Raw genomic sequence first — 25,197 nt, forward strand, 5'->3', positions numbered from 1 at the left:
ACAGATCTCACATTTGTGCCATGTCCTAAACACTTGGATCATCCTCCACTGCTTTTCTAGGCCATCAATAGGGAGTTAGATCAGAAGTGAAGCAACCAGAACACAAACTGGTACCTCTATTGGATCCTGGCATTGTAAGTGGTCACTTTGTAGTTACACCACAGTGCCAGATGAAGGGGTTTCTGAAGTCCATCCCTGCCCAGAGATGAGCTGGGGTGTAAACTACTCACATCAAGAAGCCGAACTTGTCTGGTATCAAATCATCACTGTCTTCATCCTCATCTCCAATATAAAAAGTGGGTCTTTTGCGGGGTCCCTGCAGCCAAGAGGGGGGACCCACATCATTCACCAGAGGTGCTCAGAGTTAAGGACAGAGTCAAGAACATCTCTCTTTTGTGTCCCAGGGATGCCAGGGTCCAGGGATCACAGGCAGAGCCAACGAGGCAAGGGACCCACCTCCTCCCCCAGCACCTGGCCTGTACCTCTTCATACTTGCAGAAGATCTTATCTCGCTCCCAGGCCCTCTGGATCCTCACAGCGGCCTGATCAAAACTGTAAGACACACATGCAAACGTGGCCCACAAGATATGTGCCCATGGTCAGAAAGGGGGACAGCCCAACTGCCAGGCAGACAGGCATTTGTTGGCCAGTTCCCAGAGCACAGGGCAGGGGGATGGTGGTACAGGGGCAGCCCCTGTCTGGCCTCCCAGGAAAGAGACTCCTCCTCCAGATGGGCATCCAAACCCAGGGGTCACCCTGCCCCTCTCTGGCCTCCCAGATACCTGGCGCTCTCAAAGCTGAGCTTACTCTCCCCATCTTCCTGTTCCAGAGAAGAGCCAAATAAAAGAGCTAGTTGTGGTCTCACATGAACCCATACACAGAGACACATTCACATCTGCCACACAGTGTAGCAGTGAGGAGACAATATACATGTCCTGCCCACAGGGGCATCCTTGAGGGTTTAGTGGCATCACCATAGTAACATGGGAAATCAGGGCCATCCACCTGGGACTGCTTGTCCCCGTACCACACACAGCACAGGCACAGAACAAGTCCCACTCACCTCCAGTTAGGATCCATATAGTCCTCCATTTGTCTCCTGCTCCTACTACCAACACACCTGTGCAGGTCAGTGGTCAGCAGGCTACTGGCCACTTTGGCCTAACCACCCAGAGGGTGCACCTCTTAGTGACTGTGACATCATAGAATGCTGCCAGCCACTCACAAGTGGCGTCTCATATGGCAGGAGGACCAGGGTTCTAATCCCTGCCTTTATGAAACACCACCAAGGATTGGGCCTGTGACCTCTCAAGGGCCGAGGAGAAGAGGACAGGGCTAGGGCTGGGGTGCCATGGACCCAGAGGTGTCAGGGACCCCTGTCACCTGTTGGAAAGGTGCCATATCCCATTAGACTTGCCCCTTTTCACTTTTTCTACTTTCTGCCTGGCAGTTTAATCCTAGAACAGCTGGGAAGGCCTCTATTCTTGAGTACAAGGTAGCACAGGGAGCCCACACATGTTTATGCATCCAATTGAGGTTCCCACACCCTGTGTCCTTGACTGCAATGATCAGACTCGGCAATTCTAGGGTTCCACCTCCTGTCCTACAGTGGACCTCACTCCAATGCTGTCACCCCAGCTGTCCCTCTCTTCTTTCCCCCCTCCCTGGTGCTTTAGGTGCTGGGCACCTGGGAGTCTTCCCGGACCTCAAGGCACCTTGTCCTGAATATGCAAAGCAGGAACCAGAACCTGGCCTGGACACTGAGAAGGCGCTCAGGCACTGACCACTGGGACTCCTCAACACCAGCCCCGAATCCACAGACTGGTGACTCTGGGCAGCTACTGGCCACAAGGATAAGGTCAGCATAGGAAAGAATAAGAGATTCCACTGGTTTTCCAGCTCCTGGAGTGTTCACTGGCAGGATGGCCAGCCCTGGGGCATGCAGCAGACACTATCATCAAAAGCTCAGCTCCAGTAGCACTGGAGACATCATCATGGTCACCACTGGCTCTGCAGAGGCCAGGCATCCAAGCAGGTTGGGCCCAGGCTTCTGGGCTCTGGCTTAGCCTGGCTGCCTAAGGTTTCTTCCTGTCCACCCTTGGGAGGAAGGTACCTTCTATGTGAGCTGCCCGCATGTTCCTCTATGCTCCATGACGTGGGTGTGCCCCAAGTGTGCATGTTTCCTGAGCCTGGAGGTTCCCGCTTTAACGTGTTTCGGCAGAAGCTTGGTGTTTTCTTCAATCACTTTGGTACAGAATTACAAGCCAGGAAGACGTTGTCAGCTGAGTTCAAGATGGTTTGCCAAGTGAAAATGAAAGTGAAAGCCCCTGGTAGAAGGGAGCCTGGGGTGGAATTCCTCCAGGGTGGGCACTGGGTGTGAGGAAGAGTCCTGGGGGTTACAGGCTCCTGGACCTTCATGGTGTTGTTTCACTGGGCAGGCATTGCTCTGTTGGATGCTACCCCAGATGGATCTAGGAAGACATATGGCATGGCTGCTGTCTCATCAGTTAGGAAATAGCTGAGCAATCCCTGTGCTGCCCACTGAACGTGTCACCTTCCTGATCAGGGGTAAGGGACAAATGACTTTCCCTACACTTCTATGGCACGTGCCAATATAGGACTGTGATATATTGGCCCAGGGAGAATGGCCTCACAGGCTTGCCTCTGGTCTTGAGAAAGGTTTTAGCATGCTTGGGAATTCTCTTGAGGCAAAAAGTACCTGCCAGTGTCCTTGCCACTGTCACTTCCTGGTCGGCAGGCTACACTGAACTGGCTCCGGGGATGCCTCTATTCTCTCAGCTCACCTTGCTGGGCCATCTTGATGCAATGTACAGGGACATGAAGAGGGCACAGCCTGTGGGGTAGCTCACCCACACTAGGGAGCACACAGGTGGTAAGTTTGGGTGATCCTGACAGGGCAGGTGTGCACCCAGCTTCCCAACCCCTGTCACCCTCAGTGCAGGGCTCAATGGTGAGGCAGGTTCAGTGGCCCGGTGCAGATGGGTTTGGGGGAGATGCTGCCTACCGGACATTCCCTAGTGTGTCTCAGTGGGTGGGAGACTGAGAAGATGAAGGTGAGGCTCAGAGGCAGGTGAGGACATGAGTCACCTAGACATAGGCAGTACACCTAGGACTGAAGGATTCTCACACACAAGATGACCAGGGCAAGGCTGCAGGATCTTGGATGATGGACAGGAATGATATGCAGGCATCCTAGGCAGTTTCTTAATGCTTGGGAGGTATGTCTGTTCTCTGGGAAATGTTGAAAGCAGGTAGGACTCAGATACATACCATTGGGTTATTGTTTTGTCTCTTGATTATCTGAGGCTCCTGTGTCCCTCCAAATCTTTCTTTAGAGATTTGTTAAGTATTTTTCCTGCATCTCATCAACCCTCACTACAGGCTACCAGTGGAATAGAAGTAACTCAGGGTAGCACTCTTCAGCCACGCTCCTTCAAAGAGGATGCATCAGTAACCTCATTGATTGTGCCTGTGCCTTATATTTTGCCCTTGGACTTTGTAACTGTTTAGTGGATTCTCCTAGGGACCAGTTTTTTAGCTACCTTGTCTACTGATTGTTGTTGCTGGTCCCATTCATTGTCTGGTTCTCTATTTGAGACACTAGTGTCACTCCCTCCAATGAGTTTCAGTCCTGAGTTCCCATGTTATGCTTGTACCACTGTTGCCACTCTCTACCCCCTGTGATCCTGTGTCTTGGCTGTACCATTGTCTGTTCAGCCTTTGGATTACTGAGGATACCAGCTGTGACTTTAAACTAGATCACAGGGCTGTCAATGGCACCCGCTGCATGCCAGAATCCTTTGGTGTCATGATCTGTGGTCGACCTGGATATTTTGGATAGAACTCATGGGATTCCAATTTTGTACTACTTTCCCAGTGGGACTCGTACACTGCATTGGGCTGGAAATGAGTTCACCTCTGACTTTGTGCATGTGTGGCTTGCTGTTGATTCCCTTTGTCCCTCCCAGAGCCTCCGTTATAGAAGTCAAAAGGTGCCTGATGTGGCCCTGATGGGGCTTGGGCTGTGAAATCTATCTGGTTTCCACACCCATCCAATAGGGCTTTATCACTCTGCTTCTGTTTGTGATCAGATGAAAAAAAAATCAATGGGACCACAATTCTATAACTGGACTCACCTTCCGAGTTCCTGATGAACTCCTCTTTCCCTGACCGTGGATCCAGCTCTGAGGCTGCTGGGGTATCTGTTCACTGTAGCACTACTCTGCTGTCTCCATTGCTTCCTCATGTTCATGGGTCTCCAGGTGTCCCTTTGCCATCAACCTGTCCTCTCCTATTTTCCAAGATCATTCCCTTTCTGCCTATGTTATGCTAATTTTTCTGTCCGGTGGTTTAGCCATCCTCACCCTCTTCTCACCATCATGCTTTTTCTGTCCATTTACTTAAAAGCCTGCATCCATAAGTTACTTATGGAAACACAATTGAGGGTGTGCTTTTGCAGGCATGTATCCCTCTTTCCTTTGTGATACAGAAAGACAGGGAGGTAAAGCATACTCTGGTTCACTTCTCAAATGCCAACAAAGAAAAAGGGCTGACCTGGGAGCAGAACCAAAGGACAGGACTACAGTCCAGGTGCGCCATGTTGATGGCAGGGACTCAACTTCTTGGGCCATCATTATTGAGTACCAGGATTTACACTGACAGGAGGTTCAAACTGGAAGCCAGAGGTGGGAACTGAACCCAGGAACTCAGGTATGGAATATAGGTGCCTTAACCAGCACCTTAAAAACTAGATCAAGGTGCTGACCTTCTGGTGAGTCAGGTTAAACCCCAGTCTACAATGCCAATATCCTGTATGCATACTGGCTCAATTCCTGACAGCTCCACTTCTGCTCCAGCTCGTTCCCGGCATGCCTAGGAAGGCAGCAGAGGATGGCCTGAGATCTGAAGCTTCTGTTCCCAGTCGAAAGAGTCATACAAAGTTTCAGGCTTACCTGGCCTCAGCCATTACAACCATTGATGGAATGAACCAGCGGATGGAAACCTCTCAAATCAGTAAGTAAACGAATAAATAAATCCTTTTTAAGAAAGGTAGAATGGCCACCCCAAGACATACTCTTTTTATCTTGTATTCTTGAGTATTTTCCAAACCATGTAATGATCTTTCAGCATTTTTTGTTTCATTTTTTTTTCTGGAAGTTCTATAGACTATTTGTATGTCTTTTCTTTTTTAATCCATTTCCTTTTTCATTCATTCTTTTTTTTCCTTGTTTTTACTCTCAATCTCTCTTTTCTACTTTCCATCTTATAATCTGTCTTATCTTTTTATATGTATTTCCTGCTTTCCATCTTGTAATCTGCCTCATCTTTTTATATATATTTTCTTTCAGTACATTTTTGGGTGCTTTCCAAAGATTTCACGTTTTAAAATATGTCAACAACTAAGTTTCTTTTTTACCTGTATAATTATTTATCCAAAACACAATTTGCGTTTGTTTTATATTTTCCTTTGTAATTTTTGTTTATTGACTTGAGTCATAAGAATAAAGTTTACACATTTTTCATAATTTGAAATCTATTGATTATTTCTGTTAATGTACTAGGCATCGAAAATAATGTGTATAATTTGTGTCTGTTATAAAACTCATTTGTATCTCTTCAACTTGACTTGTTGATTAAGAAAACACAGCAAAGTGATTGAGAGCCACTGCCCTGGGGACAGGTTGCTTATGTTCAATAGTTTATTCAGCCAGTCTCAGAGTGCATGCTATTAGCTATAACCTTTTGTGAATTAACTCTCTCATCTCTCAATCCGATTACTCTAATATCTAATAGTATCTTTCTGGAGTTCATGATCAGCAATAAAAGTAGTTTAGTATTACCAGCAGTAAATATAAATGTCGTAATTTAATATTATCAGCAGTAAAAAATTCACTAATTTAATTAACTTAATTTTAACTTAAATAATAATTTATCAAATTAATGTCTTTAATATGACTTATATTTTATGATTAATAAACATCAATGATAAAATAAATAAAAATAAATATAAACAAATAATAAATCAAATCAATTTAATGCTCAATAATTGAATCTATTTCATTTTGATTTAATCTACTCCAATTATAAATTAAGTGATATTTTATTTTAATAATAATGTTAAATGTAAATGCAGTGATTTAATATTATCAGCAATACATGTAAACGTAGTAATTTCATATTATCAGTAGTAAATATAAATTGTAGAACTTGTGGATTTAGTAATTCAGGTGGAGACAGAGCAGTTCCTGACACTTGGTAAGCACTGTAGATGCGAGGCTTGCACTGTTACCTAACCACAGTCATTGATCCCTGTGAATTGTTTTCTGCTTTCTATGTTAAAGATTGAGAAATATTCCAGTCCTCTGCTGTGGCTATAGTTTTGTCAACTCTATCTTGTGTTTCTAAGTTTTTGTTTACAATATTTAATACTAGATTGATACATAAAGTTGATAGTGCTAAATATAATATATATGCATAGTGACTCATGTATCAAGTCATTATTCATCTAAAGTATATTTTTTGTTTCCTAAATATTATTTCTTTGAAAGAAACAGTGACATAAAAACAGAATGGGAGGGAGAGAGAAATGTTCCATCTGTGTATCCCCCAAATGGTTGTAAAGCCAGGGTCTGGGAAGGCCCAGAGACAGGAAATGGGAAGTCCAACCTGGTCTCCCAAGTGGGTATCCCACGACATACATCCCTGGGGTACCTTTTGCTGCTTTTCCAGGTAGATCAGCAGGAATCTGGATTGGAAGCTGATCACAATGGGCAATCTGATATTGAATGCCAGTATCACAACTTGCGGTTATGCACTTCTGGCACTATAAAGCTCATTGTCTTATTAGGGACTTTGCCATTAATCTACAGTATGGATAGATGCTCTTTTAATTTATAGTGGTTGGTATATAGTGATCCGCTTCTTTAGGTTTAGCTTTTCTGCTTCATTCCAATTTTTTAGTTTCTGACATATAATTGGTTTATACTATTTTGTAATTATAACAGATGTTTAATTATTTTACAGTAACTGTGATAATTGGCATTTTTGACTGGTTTTATTCTCCTATTACATAATGTTAAAAATACTTATTTATTTGAAAGGCAGGAAAGGAGGGAGGGAGAGAGAGAGAGGGAGAAAGAGATCGTCTGTCTGCCGGTTCACTTCTCAAATGGCTGCAAAAGCCAGGGCTGAGCCAGGCTGAAGCCAGGAACCTGGAACTCCTTCCACTTCTTCCACATGAATGGCAGGAACCCAGGGACCTGTGTCATTTTCTGTTGACCTGCAAGGTGCCTTAAAATGAGACTGGATCAGAGGTACAACTGCTAGTACTCAAACTGGCATTCCTATATGGGAAAAGATTACAAGACATCTCCAGTAATATAGGAACTTTTTATTGAACAACTCTGTGTAAAAGTTCCATTTGTCAGAAGAAATTAGTTAGAAAATGGCTTTACTTTGATGAAGTCCAATAATTTATGGCAGCAAGGAATAGGATGATTCTTTGAAGGAAGCAGGGAGAGCAAATCAGAGTATGAATATATATTTTTTTTAGAGTGAGGGCCACAGAAAACCTAAAGATTAGGCTCATGGTACAAAGCCCAATGACAGGTGATGTAAGATAAATATTAAAAATACATGCAGAATCCAAAAATAGATGATGCTATTATAGCCATTTTAATGATATAGTGAAAAAGAAATCCACATTTTAAATAAATACATCAAATGTTGGCAATCCTCAAGAAGTCAGGATCAATAACGTAAACTAGATTGTAGGATCTTGATATTTTACAAGGTTAAACTTGAGCATATTTATTTCTTTTTTCTTTTTTCTTTTTTTTGGTTAATGATCCTTCTTGCCAATTTTGAAGAATGTATTGAGAGACAAAAGTCAGATTTACAAAAGAAATGATAGGGTCATTTATTTATAAGCATCAAGAAAATTGAAACCTGCGTTTTTTTCTTAAAATGTTATTTATTTATTAATTTATATTGGAAAGTCAGATATACAGAGAGGAGATCTTTTGTCCATTGATTCACTCCTCAAGTGGCCGCAAAGGCCAGTGCTGAGCCAATATGAATCCAGGAGCCAGGAGCTTCTTCCAAGTCTCCCGAGTGGGTGCAGGGTCCCAAGCCTTTGAGCCATCCTCAACTGCTTTCCCAGGCCACAAGCAGGGAGCTGGATGGGAAGTGGAGCTGCCGGGATTAGAACCAGCGCCCATATGGAATCTAGGTGTACACAAGGTGAGGACTTTAGCCACTAGGCTACCATGCCGGTCCTGGAAATGGTGGTTTTAGATGGGGTTTGACTCCCCATTTAAGTCATGGTCAAAAAGATCACTACTGTAAGGAGTTATAAGTGAGAAAGCAGTAACAACAGGGTAAGTTTTAGGGGTGCACCACATGGATAGTAGAGGGGCTACCGTGTGGAAAATGTGCCAGGTTTCAAAAAGGGTAGTTACAGAGGTAGTTCTTAGATGGATGGATGAAGATGAGAGATTGTTTTGTGTCTGGGAAGACTAGAAGGCAAGAGGGTGAGTATTGAAGTGGTGGAAGACTTGTTGCAGGAATGAGCCTGTAACTACATCAAGAAGACAGGGATAGGATGAGAAGTCAAGTCCCAAAGTCAACATCAGACTTTGAACTTCTCCAGTGGAAACAGCTGAAGATGCTACCATAATTAATGAAAATCAAAGACGTAAAGAAGGCTTAAGTTTGCATATTTGGTGGGACCAAAGATTTTTCATGATTGGGATGCAGGGTAAGTCAACTAAACTTTGGCATTCTTCAAGATAATGGCAGAGGTTAGGACAGAGCAAAAAGTGTTCATGAGATTTAAAGCCCTTAGAAAACGTTTGTGAGAATGATGGAGCTTTAAAAAATGAAATTCTATTCAAAATGGGAAATGGTGTGGTTGCCTGTCAATTATTATTCATACAAGGTCTTGGTTTTTCCATCTGTGAAGCATGAATCCTATTTTCCTTCAGAGTTCATTGATGTTAAGGTATTAAAATGGACACACCACTTATCTGATGTGCTCCAGAAAGCCGTTTTCTTTCTTTACAGTTTTTTTTTTTTTTCAAAATGTCAAGATGTGGTGCTAAGAATATCTCAAGTTTGGTGCACAGCAGTAATCCTGAGACTAGCTGTTGTTGAGGGAAGGATTTGGTTGTTATCATGCTTGGTTTTAACAACCAGAGCCTCAGATTGACCAATGTCCTCTCTGATCTCCTAGACAAGGCATTGTTGTGAGTGATTTCAGCGTGTATCAGTGAGTTTAGGGACGTTTTCCTTCCTTCAGGGGACAAATGCTTGCAAACCACCACGACTTGAGGAAAAGTAGTGATACGTTGCTATTGAAACTTCAATTGCAGGTTGAGTGGTCAAAGTTCATTACACACCAAAGAGGGAAGGCATGGGTTTTGGAGTCTGAGAAGACACACTTCTAATGTTAACTCATGCCTCAAGGAAATGGATCAAGTTCAAAACTATGTGGACAGCATTTTATAAAGCCAAGTCCATCTTGGCAGCAGGGGTGAATCAGCAGGGATGATGTAGCATTCAGAAGCTGTATCAAGCACCAGATAGCACTCTAATGTAGTGGGAAGTTTGCAAATACAAAAGAAGTTGTATGCATAGGAAGATGGCAAATTTGAGAATTGAAGTTTTGTTTTTTTTTTTTTTTTTTTTTTTTTTTTTGCTGCAAGTCAGAAATATGGCCCTAACCATTTTATTAGGCCATAAGCAAAATTTGTTTGCAATTTTCCAAGGCAATAGACAGTCTTATAAAGAATTCTCTCCAGGAGTCACATCTCTCAGCCACATTCTCAGTCCCAAGAAGTCATTCCTACTGCATAAACTTGACATGTTTAATTGCCCACAGGACACATTTATGACAAGTGGGCTAATGAGGCATTTGTTGATTCTTACCACAAAGTTATTACATTAAATCATGAAATCAGATGGCAGCGTACTTTCCCCAAATCAGGAGGATTGACTAATGCAGGCAATTCTAAAAAACCAGTTAGTGTCAGATTTTATGTCTCATGAAACTAATATCAGAAACATTTTCAAAATTTTATTTAATGTTAGATTTGTATCTGTTGTTATAAGAACTATTTAGCCTAACAGATTGTTGAAATCTAAGGGAAGGAATATGGAAAATTAGAAAAATTGAGCTTTTTATAGTTAAGCTAGTGCTCTGCAGTTTTGTATGAATATTACTGAACTTAGCAGAGTGGAGGCAGGCTTTTTAAAAAGCCAAAGCAGTTTTTTTCATATCCTAGAAATACCTAGAAAATTGGCTTCTTGTTCTAACACTTTTTGAATCAAGGTTATTTTGACTGGCTCAAATGACAGCACTTACATTAAAATAAATCTTGAGGTTTTTTTTTTGTTTTTTTGTTTGTTTGTTCGTTTTTGAGCCATCACGCTGCGCTTTAGGGTAAATTTTCTCCTGTTCCATGTAACTCCTTTGTTACTGAGGAATTTTGTTGCCTATCATCTCTGCCTCCATATTTGCAAGATATTCATGATGCTATTTTCAAAAGGGCAAAATTAGTACAAATTTTTCTTTTCTACTAACTTCTAATATCTGATCATTTAGCAATGATGAAGGGAATTACTTATGCACTCATGACACTTAGTGTCAAGGAATATCCTAGAACTGAGTACACAGTTATAAAATAAAGATTTCACCTTTGCAGCAGATGAAATTCAGTATAAATTAACTCTATAAGTTGGACCACCTGAAAATTTTTGGCTTACAACTTGATTCTTTAACTTTGTACTATAGTTTAATATATCTTCATGGGGATTTTAATGATAAGTTAAAAAAAGAAACATGGGTTAAGCTAGTCTATTGCCAGCATTTTGGGAATTTTCTTTACTTCTTAAATCCTGTCATAAAAATTTTATTTTATACTGATTTCCTACAGCAGGCAATATTGACAATAACAGAAAAACTAGATCATTTTTGGAGTCCTTCCTTTGCCTGATACACTTAAACAGAATTTCTTTTTTTTTTTTTTTTTTTATAATCCATTTTATTGTATTGTTGTTGACAATCTTTACATAGTTAACTATAGTTGAAGGAAAATCAAGAAAGAGAAGAAAAAAAAAAAAAAGGTTCAGGGGGATAGGGAGGTGGGCAATGCTATTATGTCCATATTGTTTCCATCATGTATCTGAGGTAAAAGGGGATATTGAGGGAGAAGCCCCACCCGGTTTCCCGCCCACCCCAAGTCCCGGATGTGGGGCATGCTCTGAGATATGTGCTCAAGTGGAGTTAATAGTTCTCCAGTTATGAGTCACTGCCAGTTTCGCTCGATGAGGTGGTCCACTGATTGATATGGTCCATCATGAAGTCTCCATTTGTCCCATATTTCGCTGCCAACATGTAGCTGAGATGAATGATTGTCCTATTCTGTCTTCTGTCTTTTCTTGGTTAGAATTCTGAGTCCAGCAGTTCAAGTGGGGAGATCTCCAAAGATACTTTGAGGTATTCCCAGACCAGATTCTTGTATGTTCTAGCAAGCACAGGGCCCGGCACAGTCCATCACCCTGATCAGCTGGTGGTTGCAATTGCTGTGTTGGTTCTGTTTTCAGTCCCGAGTTGCACTGGAACCAATGGGTGTTGCAGTCCAGTCTGGTTCGGCCCTTACATCAACCAGTGGGAGCTGCAGCCTAGTCGGGGCGACCCACAATAACCCCCACCAAGCCTGCCCCCTACCCTGGTTTGCCAATTTGTGTAGCAGAAGACCAGTCTGTCCCCCATCCCATTTGGCTCTGGTACTTGTCAATGGGTATTAAAGCTTAGTTCTATCTAATCGACTCAACCATCCAGCCCTCACAGATGTTGTTGAGTGCCTCTGTCTAGCCATCCCAGCCCCCGTCCTAGTTTTCATGCCCTCCCACGGGAATAGTGACCCAAGAAGGGGGAACCCACTTTTTCCCTCCCAGGTCTCTCTGTCCCGGTTTATGCACTCTTTAGGTGGTCCTGTGATTTGACTCGACAGAATTAGTCCCCAGTGCCAGCTTCTGCCAGCTGATGCTGTGGCCCTGATCTTGTCCACATGCAGCGCACAGGTGTTGTAGCCTTGCTTAGTCGTGTCTGTCTCTATCCCAGCCAACACTCTCCAGTGGGAGTGGTTGTCCAGCGAGGGGACCAGCCCCTTAACCCCCCCGCCAGCTCTGCCCCTCCCTTCCTGGATCTCACGTGTGCTGGATGGGTGCTGCATTCATATCCAGTACAGGCAACCACGCCCTGGCGTTCCAGAATGTGTACTGGTTTTGTCGCAACCAAACCCGGCCCATTCCACACTCTGTTCTGGTGATCGGATTTGCCAGAGGATGACATGAACTGATTCAGCCTGGCCTGCTCCTGACCCATGCCGAATGCATGCCAGTGGGAAACTTTCCATGGCCTATTCTGGGCTGTTTCCAATCATGCTTCTCGCGCTTACCTGCAGGGACTGTGTCCTGCCAGAGGAGTTGCCCAGGCTCCTCCATCAGAACCCCTCCCAATGCCAGATTTTGCGCTTGCCAGGGGGTTCTTGAGCCAACCCTACTCAGTTCACCTCCTGTCCTAGCAGGAACAGTGGCTTTTCCTGGCTGGCTTTCACCCCATTCTGACTCTTGTTGTTGGATGTTTCAGCCCAGCCATGGCTCGTCCATACCCACATACAGCTCACACATGGCTCAGAAGGGGATTGAGACCCAGCCTAGTCAGTCCCTCATCTACCCTGTTTCTCCATAACACCAGATGGTGCTGGGATCTGAACCGGCCTGGTGCATCCAATCCCAGCCCACACTAGTGCCTCGGGTGACTGCAACTGTTTCCTAGATAGAACGCAGCCCCCATTCCAGCACATACACCCCTTGGTGGGAACCTCATCCCAGCTGTGGCATCCCAGATTGGGACCGTTCCTAGCTGTAAATCACGCACCTGCACGTGGTTGCTCCCAGGACCATTAGGTGCCAGCCTGCTACACAAGCCGGAGCTTATCTTTTACTTGATAGGTGTTCAAAGCTCAGCATTATTAAGGGATTGGAAGTTCTTCAAAGGAAGAGTTACTGGCATTGGGAATCTTTAGGATTGACTCAGATCCCAGAAACAGTGGGGTCACTCTAGAGCTATCTCAGCAGCGATTCAGATGTCCAATACCCCAGAGCTCCCCGGCCGGGCGGCCAGCAGGCTCAGCCTGGCGCCAAATGGCGCACTGGCCGCCCTGGCCCAGCCCGCCATGAGCCATGGGCACATGGCGGACTGGGTTCGGGATCCAAGCTAGACGTCCTCTCCCGCAGCCCTCGGCTCGCCTCTGGCAGCCAGAGGTTAAATCCTGCAGGCCCGAGGTTGCGCCCCTCCCCAATCCCGTTCACCCACCACCCAATGAGGGTGTTGGGTGGGTCCCGGACATGCCCAGTCACGGAGGCCTCCCCCCTCGGCGTACTCACCCCAGAAGGAAGCAGGCCGCACCCAGGCATGTCCGGGCCCAGCCCGCCATGAGCCATGGGCACATGGCGGACTGGGTTCGGGATCCGAGCTAGACGTCCTCTCCCGCAGCCCTCGGCTCGCCTCTGGCAGCCGGAGGTTAAATCCTACAGGCCCAAGGTTGCGCCCCTCCCCAATCCCGTTCACCCACCACCCAATGAGGGTGTTGGGTGGGTCCCGGACATGCCCAGTCACGGAGGCCTCCCCCCTCGGCGTACTCACCCCAGAAGGAAGCAGGCCGCACCCAGGCATGTCCGGGCCCAGCCCGCCATGAGCCATGGGCACATGGCGGACTGGGTTCGGGATCCGAGCTAGACGTCCTCTCCCGCAGCCCTCGGCTCGCCTCTGGCAGCCGGAGGTTAAATCCTACAGGCCCAAGGTTGCGCCCCTCCCCAATCCCGTTCACCCACCACCCAATGAGGGTGTTGGGTGGGTCCCGGACATGCCCAGTCACGGAGGCCTCCCCCCTCGGCGTACTCACCCCAGAAGGAAGCAGGCCGCACCCAGGCATGTCCGGGCCCAGCCCGCCATGAGCCATGGGCACATGGCGGACTGGGTTCGGGATCCGAGCTAGACGTCCTCTCCCGCAGCCCTCGGCTCGCCTCTGGCAGCCGGAGGTTAAATCCTACAGGCCCAAGGTTGCGCCCCTCCCCAATCCCGTTCACCCACCACCCAATGAGGGTGTTGGGTGGGTCCCGGACATGCCCAGTCACGGAGGCCTCCCCCCTCGGCGTACTCACCCCAGAAGGAAGCAGGCCGCACCCAGGCATGTCCGGGCCCAGCCCGCCATGAGCCATGGGCACATGGCGGACTGGGTTCGGGATCCAAGCTAGACGTCCTCTCCCGCAGCCCTCGGCTCGCCTCTGGCAGCCAGAGGTTAAATCCTGCAGGCCCGAGGTTGCGCCCCTCCCCAATCCCGTTCACCCACCACCCAATGAGGGTGTTGGGTGGGTCCCGGACATGCCCAGTCACGGAGGCCTCCCCCCTCGGCGTACTCACCCCAGAAGGAAGCAGGCCGCACCCAGGCATGTCCGGGCCCAGCCCGCCATGAGCCATGGGCACATGGCGGACTGGGTTCGGGATCCGAGCTAGACGTCCTCTCCCGCAGCCCTCGGCTCGCCTCTGGCAGCCGGAGGTTAAATCCTACAGGCCCAAGGTTGCGCCCCTCCCCAATCCCGTTCACCCACCACCCAATGAGGGTGTTGGGTGGGTCCCGGACATGCCCAGTCACGGAGGCCTCCCCCCTCGGCGTACTCACCCCAGAAGGAAGCAGGCCGCACCCAGGCATGTCCGGGCCCAGCCCGCCATGAGCCATGGGCACATGGCGGACTGGGTTCGGGATCCGAGCTAGACGTCCTCTCCCGCAGCCCTCGGCTCGCCTCTGGCAGCCGGAGGTTAAATCCTACAGGCCCAAGGTTGCGCCCCTCCCCAATCCCGTTCACCCACCACCCAATGAGGGTGTTGGGTGGGTCCCGGACATGCCCAGTCACGGAGGCCTCCCCCCTCGGCGTACTCACCCCAGAAGGAAGCAGGCCGCACCCAGGCATGTCCGGGCCCAGCCCGCCATGAGCCATGGGCACATGGCGGACTGGGTTCGGGATCCGAGCTAGACGTCCTCTCCCGCAGCCCTCGGCTCGCCTCTGGCAGCCGGAGGTTAAATCCTACAGGCCCAAGGTTGCGCCCCTCCCCAATCCCGTTCACCCACCACCCAATGAGGGTGTTGGGTGGGTCCCGGACATGCCCAGTCACGGAGGCCTCCCCCCTCGGCGTACTCACCCCAGAAGGAAGCAGGCCGCACCCAGGCATGTCCGGGCCCAGCCCGCCATGAGCCATGGGCACATGGCGGACTGGGTTCGGGATCCAAGCTAGACGTCCTCTCCCGCAGCCCTCGGCTCGCCTCTGGCAGCCAGAGGTTAAATCCTGCAGGCCCGAGGTTGCGCCCCTCCCCAATCCCGTTCACCCACCACCCAATGAGGGTGTTGGGTGGGTCCCGGACATGCCCAGTCACGGAGGCCTCCCCCCTCGGCGTACTCACCCCAGAAGGAAGCAGGCCGCACCCAGGCATGTCCGGGCCCAGCCCGCCATGAGCCATGGGCACATGGCGGACTGGGTTCGGGATCCGAGCTAGACGTCCTCTCCCGCAGCCCTCGGCTCGCCTCTGGCAGCCGGAGGTTAAATCCTACAGGCCCAAGGTTGCGCCCCTCCCCAATCCCGTTCACCCACCACCCAATGAGGGTGTTGGGTGGGTCCCGGACATGCCCAGTCACGGAGGCCTCCCCCCTCGGCGTACTCACCCCAGAAGGAAGCAGGCCGCACCCAGGCATGTCCGGGCCCAGCCCGCCATGAGCCATGGGCACATGGCGGACTGGGTTCGGGATCCGAGCTAGACGTCCTCTCCCGCAGCCCTCGGCTCGCCTCTGGCAGCCGGAGGTTAAATCCTACAGGCCCAAGGTTGCGCCCCTCCCCAATCCCGTTCACCCACCACCCAATGAGGGTGTTGGGTGGGTCCCGGACATGCCCAGTCACGGAGGCCTCCCCCCTCGGCGTACTCACCCCAGAAGGAAGCAGGCCGCACCCAGGCATGTCCGGGCCCAGCCCGCCATGAGCCATGGGCACATGGCGGACTGGGTTCGGGATCCAAGCTAGACGTCCTCTCCCGCAGCCCTCGGCTCGCCTCTGGCAGCCAGAGGTTAAATCCTGCAGGCCCGAGGTTGCGCCCCTCCCCAATCCCGTTCACCCACCACCCAATGAGGGTGTTGGGTGGGTCCCGGACATGCCCAGTCACGGAGGCCTCCCCCCTCGGCGTACTCACCCCAGAAGGAAGCAGGCCGCACCCAGGCATGTCCGGGCCCAGCCCGCCATGAGCCATGGGCACATGGCGGACTGGGTTCGGGATCCGAGCTAGACGTCCTCTCCCGCAGCCCTCGGCTCGCCTCTGGCAGCCGGAGGTTAAATCCTACAGGCCCAAGGTTGCGCCCCTCCCCAATCCCGTTCACCCACCACCCAATGAGGGTGTTGGGTGGGTCCCGGACATGCCCAGTCACGGAGGCCTCCCCCCTCGGCGTACTCACCCCAGAAGGAAGCAGGCCGCACCCAGGCATGTCCGGGCCCAGCCCGCCATGAGCCATGGGCACATGGCGGACTGGGTTCGGGATCCAAGCTAGACGTCCTCTCCCGCAGCCCTCGGCTCGCCTCTGGCAGCCAGAGGTTAAATCCTGCAGGCCCGAGGTTGCGCCCCTCCCCAATCCCGTTCACCCACCACCCAATGAGGGTGTTGGGTGGGTCCCGGACATGCCCAGTCACGGAGGCCTCCCCCCTCGGCGTACTCACCCCAGAAGGAAGCAGGCCGCACCCAGGCATGTCCGGGCCCAGCCCGCCATGAGCCATGGGCACATGGCGGACTGGGTTCGGGATCCGAGCTAGACGTCCTCTCCCGCAGCCCTCGGCTCGCCTCTGGCAGCCGGAGGTTAAATCCTACAGGCCCAAGGTTGCGCCCCTCCCCAATCCCGTTCACCCACCACCCAATGAGGGTGTTGGGTGGGTCCCGGACATGCCCAGTCACGGAGGCCTCCCCCCTCGGCGTACTCACCCCAGAAGGAAGCAGGCCGCACCCAGGCATGTCCGGGCCCAGCCCGCCATGAGCCATGGGCACATGGCGGACTGGGTTCGGGATCCAAGCTAGACGTCCTCTCCCGCAGCCCTCGGCTCGCCTCTGGCAGCCAGAGGTTAAATCCTGCAGGCCCGAGGTTGCGCCCCTCCCCAATCCCGTTCACCCACCACCCAATGAGGGTGTTGGGTGGGTCCCGGACATGCCCAGTCACGGAGGCCTCCCCCCTCGGCGTACTCACCCCAGAAGGAAGCAGGCCGCACCCAGGCATGTCCGGGCCCAGCCCGCCATGAGCCATGGGCACATGGCGGACTGGGTTCGGGATCCGAGCTAGACGTCCTCTCCCGCAGCCCTCGGCTCGCCTCTGGCAGCCGGAGGTTAAATCCTACAGGCCCAAGGTTGCGCCCCTCCCCAATCCCGTTCACCCACCACCCAATGAGGGTGTTGGGTGGGTCCCGGACATGCCCAGTCACGGAGGCCTCCCCCCTCGGCGTACTCACCCCAGAAGGAAGCAGGCCGCACCCAGGCATGTCCGGGCCCAGCCCGCCATGAGCCATGGGCACATGGCGGACTGGGTTCGGGATCCAAGCTAGACGTCCTCTCCCGCAGCCCTCGGCTCGCCTCTGGCAGCCAGAGGTTAAATCCTGCAGGCCCGAGGTTGCGCCCCTCCCCAATCCCGTTCACCCACCACCCAATGAGGGTGTTGGGTGGGTCCCGGACATGCCCAGTCACGGAGGCCTCCCCCCTCGGCGTACTCACCCCAGAAGGAAGCAGGCCGCACCCAGGCATGTCCGGGCCCAGCCCGCCATGAGCCATGGGCACATGGCGGACTGGGTTCGGGATCCGAGCTAGACGTCCTCTCCCGCAGCCCTCGGCTCGCCTCTGGCAGCCGGAGGTTAAATCCTACAGGCCCAAGGTTGCGCCCCTCCCCAATCCCGTTCACCCACCACCCAATGAGGGTGTTGGGTGGGTCCCGGACATGCCCAGTCACGGAGGCCTCCCCCCTCGGCGTACTCACCCCAGAAGGAAGCAGGCCGCACCCAGGCATGTCCGGGCCCAGCCCGCCATGAGCCATGGGCACATGGCGGACTGGGTTCGGGATCCGAGCTAGACGTCCTCTCCCGCAGCCCTCGGCTCGCCTCTGGCAGCCGGAGGTTAAATCCTACAGGCCCAAGGTTGCGCCCCTCCCCAATCCCGTTCACCCACCACCCAATGAGGGTGTTGGGTGGGTCCCGGACATGCCCAGTCACGGAGGCCTCCCCCCTCGGCGTACTCACCCCAGAAGGAAGCAGGCCGCACCCAGGCATGTCCGGGCCCAGCCCGCCATGAGCCATGGGCACATGGCGGACTGGGTTCGGGATCCAAGCTAGACGTCCTCTCCCGCAGCCCTCGGCTCGCCTCTGGCAGCCAGAGGTTAAATCCTGCAGGCCCGAGGTTGCGCCCCTCCCCAATCCCGTTCACCCACCACCCAATGAGGGTGTTGGGTGGGTCCCGGACATGCCCAGTCACGGAGGCCTCCCCCCTCGGCGTACTCACCCCAGAAGGAAGCAGGCCGCACCCAGGCATGTCCGGGCCCAGCCCGCCATGAGCCATGGGCACATGGCGGACTGGGTTCGGGATCCGAGCTAGACGTCCTCTCCCGCAGCCCTCGGCTCGCCTCTGGCAGCCGGAGGTTAAATCCTACAGGCCCAAGGTTGCGCCCCTCCCCAATCCCGTTCACCCACCACCCAATGAGGGTGTTGGGTGGGTCCCGGACATGCCCAGTCACGGAGGCCTCCCCCCTCGGCGTACTCACCCCAGAAGGAAGCAGGCCGCACCCAGGCATGTCCGGGCCCAGCCCGCCATGAGCCATGGGCACATGGCGGACTGGGTTCGGGATCCAAGCTAGACGTCCTCTCCCGCAGCCCTCGGCTCGCCTCTGGCAGCCAGAGGTTAAATCCTGCAGGCCCGAGGTTGCGCCCCTCCCCAATCCCGTTCACCCACCACCCAATGAGGGTGTTGGGTGGGTCCCGGACATGCCCAGTCACGGAGGCCTCCCCCCTCGGCGTACTCACCCCAGAAGGAAGCAGGCCGCACCCAGGCATGTCCGGGCCCAGCCCGCCATGAGCCATGGGCACATGGCGGACTGGGTTCGGGATCCGAGCTAGACGTCCTCTCCCGCAGCCCTCGGCTCGCCTCTGGCAGCCGGAGGTTAAATCCTACAGGCCCAAGGTTGCGCCCCTCCCCAATCCCGTTCACCCACCACCCAATGAGGGTGTTGGGTGGGTCCCGGACATGCCCAGTCACGGAGGCCTCCCCCCTCGGCGTACTCACCCCAGAAGGAAGCAGGCCGCACCCAGGCATGTCCGGGCCCAGCCCGCCATGAGCCATGGGCACATGGCGGACTGGGTTCGGGATCCGAGCTAGACGTCCTCTCCCGCAGCCCTCGGCTCGCCTCTGGCAGCCAGAGGTTAAATCCTGCAGGCCCGAGGTTGCGCCCCTCCCCAATCCCGTTCACCCACCACCCAATGAGGGTGTTGGGTGGGTCCCGGACATGCCCAGTCACGGAGGCCTCCCCCCTCGGCGTACTCACCCCAGAAGGAAGCAGGCCGCACCCAGGCATGTCCGGGCCCAGCCCGCCATGAGCCATGGGCACATGGCGGACTGGGTTCGGGATCCGAGCTAGACGTCCTCTCCCGCAGCCCTCGGCTCGCCTCTGGCAGCCGGAGGTTAAATCCTACAGGCCCAAGGTTGCGCCCCTCCCCAATCCCGTTCACCCACCACCCAATGAGGGTGTTGGGTGGGTCCCGGACATGCCCAGTCACGGAGGCCTCCCCCCTCGGCGTACTCACCCCAGAAGGAAGCAGGCCGCACCCAGGCATGTCCGGGCCCAGCCCGCCATGAGCCATGGGCACATGGCGGACTGGGTTCGGGATCCGAGCTAGACGTCCTCTCCCGCAGCCCTCGGCTCGCCTCTGGCAGCCGGAGGTTAAATCCTACAGGCCCAAGGTTGCGCCCCTCCCCAATCCCGTTCACCCACCACCCAATGAGGGTGTTGGGTGGGTCCCGGACATGCCCAGTCACGGAGGCCTCCCCCCTCGGCGTACTCACCCCAGAAGGAAGCAGGCCGCACCCAGGCATGTCCGGGCCCAGCCCGCCATGAGCCATGGGCACATGGCGGACTGGGTTCGGGATCCATGCTAGACGTCCTCTCCCGCAGCCCTCGGCTCGCCTCTGGCAGCCAGAGGTTAAATCCTGCAGGCCCGAGGTTGCGCCCCTCCCCAATCCCGTTCACCCACCACCCAATGAGGGTGTTGGGTGGGTCCCGGACATGCCCAGTCACGGAGGCCTCCCCCCTCGGCGTACTCACCCCAGAAGGAAGCAGGCCGCACCCAGGCATGTCCGGGCCCAGCCCGCCATGAGCCATGGGCACATGGCGGACTGGGTTCGGGATCCGAGCTAGACGTCCTCTCCCGCAGCCCTCGGCTCGCCTCTGGCAGCCAGAGGTTAAATCCTGCAGGCCCGAGGTTGCGCCCCTCCCCAATCCCGTTCACCCACCACCCAATGAGGGTGTTGGGTGGGTCCCGGACATGCCCAGTCACGGAGGCCTCCCCCCTCGGCGTACTCACCCCAGAAGGAAGCAGGCCGCACCCAGGCATGTCCGGGCCCAGCCCGCCATGAGCCATGGGCACATGGCGGACTGGGTTCGGGATCCAAGCTAGACGTCCTCTCCCGCAGCCCTCGGCTCGCCTCTGGCAGCCAGAGGTTAAATCCTGCAGGCCCGAGGTTGCGCCCCTCCCCAATCCCGTTCACCCACCACCCAATGAGGGTGTTGGGTGGGTCCCGGACATGCCCAGTCACGGAGGCCTCCCCCCTCGGCGTACTCACCCCAGAAGGAAGCAGGCCGCACCCAGGCATGTCCGGGCCCAGCCCGCCATGAGCCATGGGCACATGGCGGACTGGGTTCGGGATCCGAGCTAGACGTCCTCTCCCGCAGCCCTCGGCTCGCCTCTGGCAGCCGGAGGTTAAATCCTGCAGGCCCAAGGTTGCGCCCCTCCCCAATCCCGTTCACCCACCACCCAATGAGGGTGTTGGGTGGGTCCCGGACATGCCCAGTCACGGAGGCCTCCCCCCTCGGCGTACTCACCCCAGAAGGAAGCAGGCCGCACCCAGGCATGTCCGGGCCCAGCCCGCCATGAGCCATGGGCACATGGCGGACTGGGTTCGGGATCCAAGCTAGACGTCCTCTCCCGCAGCCCTCGGCTCGCCTCTCAACAGAATTTCATAATGACTTCAAATTTGAGAATTTCTGTACTCATCTAGGTAAGAAGAGCAACATTGGCAAATGCATAAGTGCAATAAAAATGTGAAATTCTTTTTGATCTCAAATATTGTTTATAGTTTTATATTTCTATTTTTACAAACAAATTGAAACCCTTTTGAACCCTTGCTCTTAGATTGTATTTTTGCATCTGTGAAACCATTACCCTTTGTTAATACTTGCCTCCACCAATCTCAAGGCCAAAATCTTTACCCAAAACCTATTGTTTATTTATTTATTTATTTATTTTTAAAGATTTATTTTTTTTATTTTTATTACAAAGTCAGATATACTGAGAGGAGGAGAGACAGAGAGGAAGTGGAGCTACCGGGATTAGAACCAGCAGCCATATGGGATCAAGGCGAGGACCTTAGCTACTAGGCCACACCACCAAGCCCAAAACACCTATTGTTTAAATAAGTTGTAATTGATATGGTAACCAACTGGGCAGATGTAACACGCTTGATTGAACTTTGATTTTTACATGGTATTTATATATGTTTATACATGTTAAAATTAATGCATACATCAGTATTCTATTTTACATTTGTTCTTTTATTTGAGAGAAGGAGAAAGAGAATGAGCAAGAGACAAACTCTCCTTCATTGGTTTTCTTTTTTTTTTTTTTTAAAGATTTTATTTATTTTTATTGGAAAGGCAGATATACAGAGAGGGGGAGAATCAGAGAGAAAGGTCTTCCGTCCGATGATTCACTCCCCAAGTAAGCACAATGGCCAGTGCTATGCCGATCTAAAGCCAGGATCCAGGAACTTCTTCCAGGTCTCCCATGCAGGTGCAGGATCCCAAAGTATTGGGCTGTCCTCGACTGCTTTCCCAGGCCACAAGCAGGGAGCTGGATGGGAAGTGGAGCTGCCGGGATTAGAACCGGCGCCCATATGGAATCCCAGCGCGTTCAAGGCGAGGACTTTAACCGCTAGGCCACACCGTTTGGCCCCCTTCATTGGTTTTCTTCCAAAATATCTGCAATTATCTGCAATTGGTCTCAAGCCAGGAACAATTAGTTAGGAGCTCAATCCAGGCTTCCCACATGGTGGCAGGGATACCATCACTGCTGCCTTTCCATTTTGCTTTATCAAGAAACTGGATTTGGGCCTACCATGGTGGCTTAGCTACTAAAGTCCTCGCCTTGAACGTGCAGGGATCCCATATGGATGCTGGGAAAGCAGTCAAGGATGGCCCAAAATCTTGGGACCCTGCACCCACTTGGGACACCTAGAGGAAGTTCCTGGCTCCTGGCTTCAAATCAGCACAGCTCTGGCCATTGTGGTCACGTGAGGAGTGAATCATCAGATGGAAGATCTTCTTCTCTGTCTCTCCTCCTCTCTATATATCTGCCTTTCCAATAAAAATAAATAAATCTAAAAAAAAGAAACTGGAGATAGAAGTGGAGTCAGGTATCAAAGCCAGATACTGATGTGAAACATGGCCATCTCAACCTCTGTCTTAACTGTTGAGCTAACTATATGTCACAATATCAGTACAGCATTTAAAAAAATGTAACTTATTGTTTATAATAATAAAATGTTTCTTTCTTGAAACAGGCTTCCTTTGTAAATTATGTATCTTCAAACTTTGACATAAACTTGGCTCTGGAACACCCATTGTTTTTTCCTTTGTGAAGCTTGCTTTCATGTTATGGAATCGTTTTCTGACTGATTACACAGTGCTTGAGATGAGCAAGGTGGAACTTGGTAAAGCATCTGGAATGAACATTCTCACAGTAGGACCTGCTGACTTGATTGCCTCGTCACCATGACAACGCTCATCGGTCAGCAAAGTCAGGTAATGAGATGGCTTAGTTCAATTAGGGTTTAAAATATTCTTCTACCACTGCATATAAAATTTGCAAAAGCATATGGCTAAAAATAGTTCACACTCTCCAGTGATTCATAAAATACTCTTGTTTTCAATAAGGTGCACATGCAAAAGTCAAGTTAGGCAGATTTATCTCTTGGATCCCCATGGATATCATCCTTGAAAAAAACATGATATTAAATGATTTCTTCAAAAACGACGTTTGTGTAAATGCAAAAATATCTTCCGTTGATTCAATATGACTTGGGAGACTGCTAAAGGTGTGTGTAGACAGCTCATCTGGTTTATAGGTGTTGTCGCCAGAATGCCTGGCGCTCAGGGAACGTGAACGGGTTGGAGTTGGGATGAGTAGCAGCAAGAAAGAAAGAATATTCGATGGATAGAGGTGTTGCCCTTGGGGACACAAAGGTCCATTTTCCACCTCTTCTACATTCGAGATTTACTTTCAGATACATTCTTTATTCTTTCAGCACAGTCTGCCTCCCACTTAATTGAAATGTGGAGGCCATCTGGCCACCGCTCCTAACCCTCCACCAACCATCATCTGCATTCACTTTATCTGCATAAGGTATACGTCTACATTTACTTTTATCTTTTCTCCTCGGTTCTCAGTCTCTGCCTTTATCTGTAGGCTCCTTTTACCTAAGTATCCATGCAAACGTCTTACATCTTAAATCTATAAAAAGAGCGCACTGTAAAAATGCATCATTGTGTGTGTGTGTGTGTGTGTGTGTTTACCTTCAGAACCAAGACTTTTGCAAAGCATGATTTATTGTCTCAGTTCTCTCTCACTCTTCGATTCCTGGAGTTTGTCCACCGTGCCCATCACTGTACTGAAATTGCTTTCAGTGAAATCAGTGACAGCATTTAATGTAGCATCTGTTATGCGCCCGATACCGGAGCGCAATTTGCTGCTGAAATACTGAGTGAGAGATGTCCTTGTCCTCAGCTTGCTCACAAATCTTAGCTCTGAAGCACCGTTCAGCCCTGAGCACATCCTCCTGAACTTGTGGTGGTTCCAGTGTTTCTTCTCTCACACTAAGCATAACCACCTCACAGAAACGCCTTTTGTCATTCTCCCGTAGCATACCAAATGCCCGTCATGCTATGCTCATGAAGACCTTGCTCCAAGTGTCCTTCATGTCATTAAGCATCTTTTCAACACTGACCTCTGCTCTTTAGGAAGCTACTAATTTATCACACTAAGATCTAGGACACTTCCCCTATAGCTCCCTCATTAAGTTTTGTTAGTCTCCTCAGTTCAGTAATGCTTTGTATATTTAGCTATTTTTTTTTCACTCACTACCATACACTAGCCTCTCATTTCCTGTGTGGGCCATCCTTCCTGCTTATTTTTAAAGCATCAATTTGCTAAATCCCATGATATTGCTAATATTTATCTTTTACAACATGTTGTTTTGAAGTACATGATGAATTAAATCTAGCTAATTAATACGTGTGAACCAAGAGTTATTTTTTAAGGTGAGAGCACTCAAGATTCCACCCCCTTCACATTTTAAAATAGATAACATCATTAACCATCATCACCGTGGTGTGTGATAGAATGCATAAATGTGTTGCTTCTAACTCTATATATTCTTTGAAAAAGTTATGTGTCTGTATTTGAGAGGCAGAGATAGGGCAGAGAAAGAGAGAGGGGGAGGCAGAACAGGTAAGGGAGAGAGGAGAAGACAGAAAGAGAAAGCCAGCCATTTGCTGGATCACTTCACTTATACCTAAAGTTGGGGAGGGTGTGCTGAGAGCAAAGCTGGGAACCAGGAACTCAATTCAGCTTTTCCAAGTGAATGGCAGGAACCCAAGTACTGGAGCCTTTCAGCGTGTGTAGTAGCAGGAAGCTGAATCGGAAGTGGAGCCAAAACTGAAAACCCAGGTACATGGATATGGATTGAGGGTATTCCAGTTGGTGGCCTGATTCATTGACCA

The 25,197-nt window shown here is 50.9% G+C and overlaps 1 long non-coding RNA gene across 1 annotated transcript; it reads left to right on the top strand.

The window, feature by feature from the left end:
* The first annotated feature begins 1,760 nt into the window (after nt 1–1,760).
* Nucleotides 1,761–23,049, top strand: LOC131481625 (uncharacterized). Its single transcript, XR_009246458.1, has 3 exons — nt 1,761–1,858; nt 2,439–2,568; nt 22,980–23,049. It is a non-coding gene; the product is annotated as an uncharacterized LOC131481625 (long non-coding RNA).
* Nucleotides 23,050–25,197: the final 2,148 nt, after the last annotated feature.

The sequence above is a fragment of the Ochotona princeps genome, chromosome 13 (genome assembly GCF_030435755.1).
Source record: "Ochotona princeps isolate mOchPri1 chromosome 13, mOchPri1.hap1, whole genome shotgun sequence".
NCBI lineage: Eukaryota > Metazoa > Chordata > Mammalia > Lagomorpha > Ochotonidae > Ochotona > Ochotona princeps.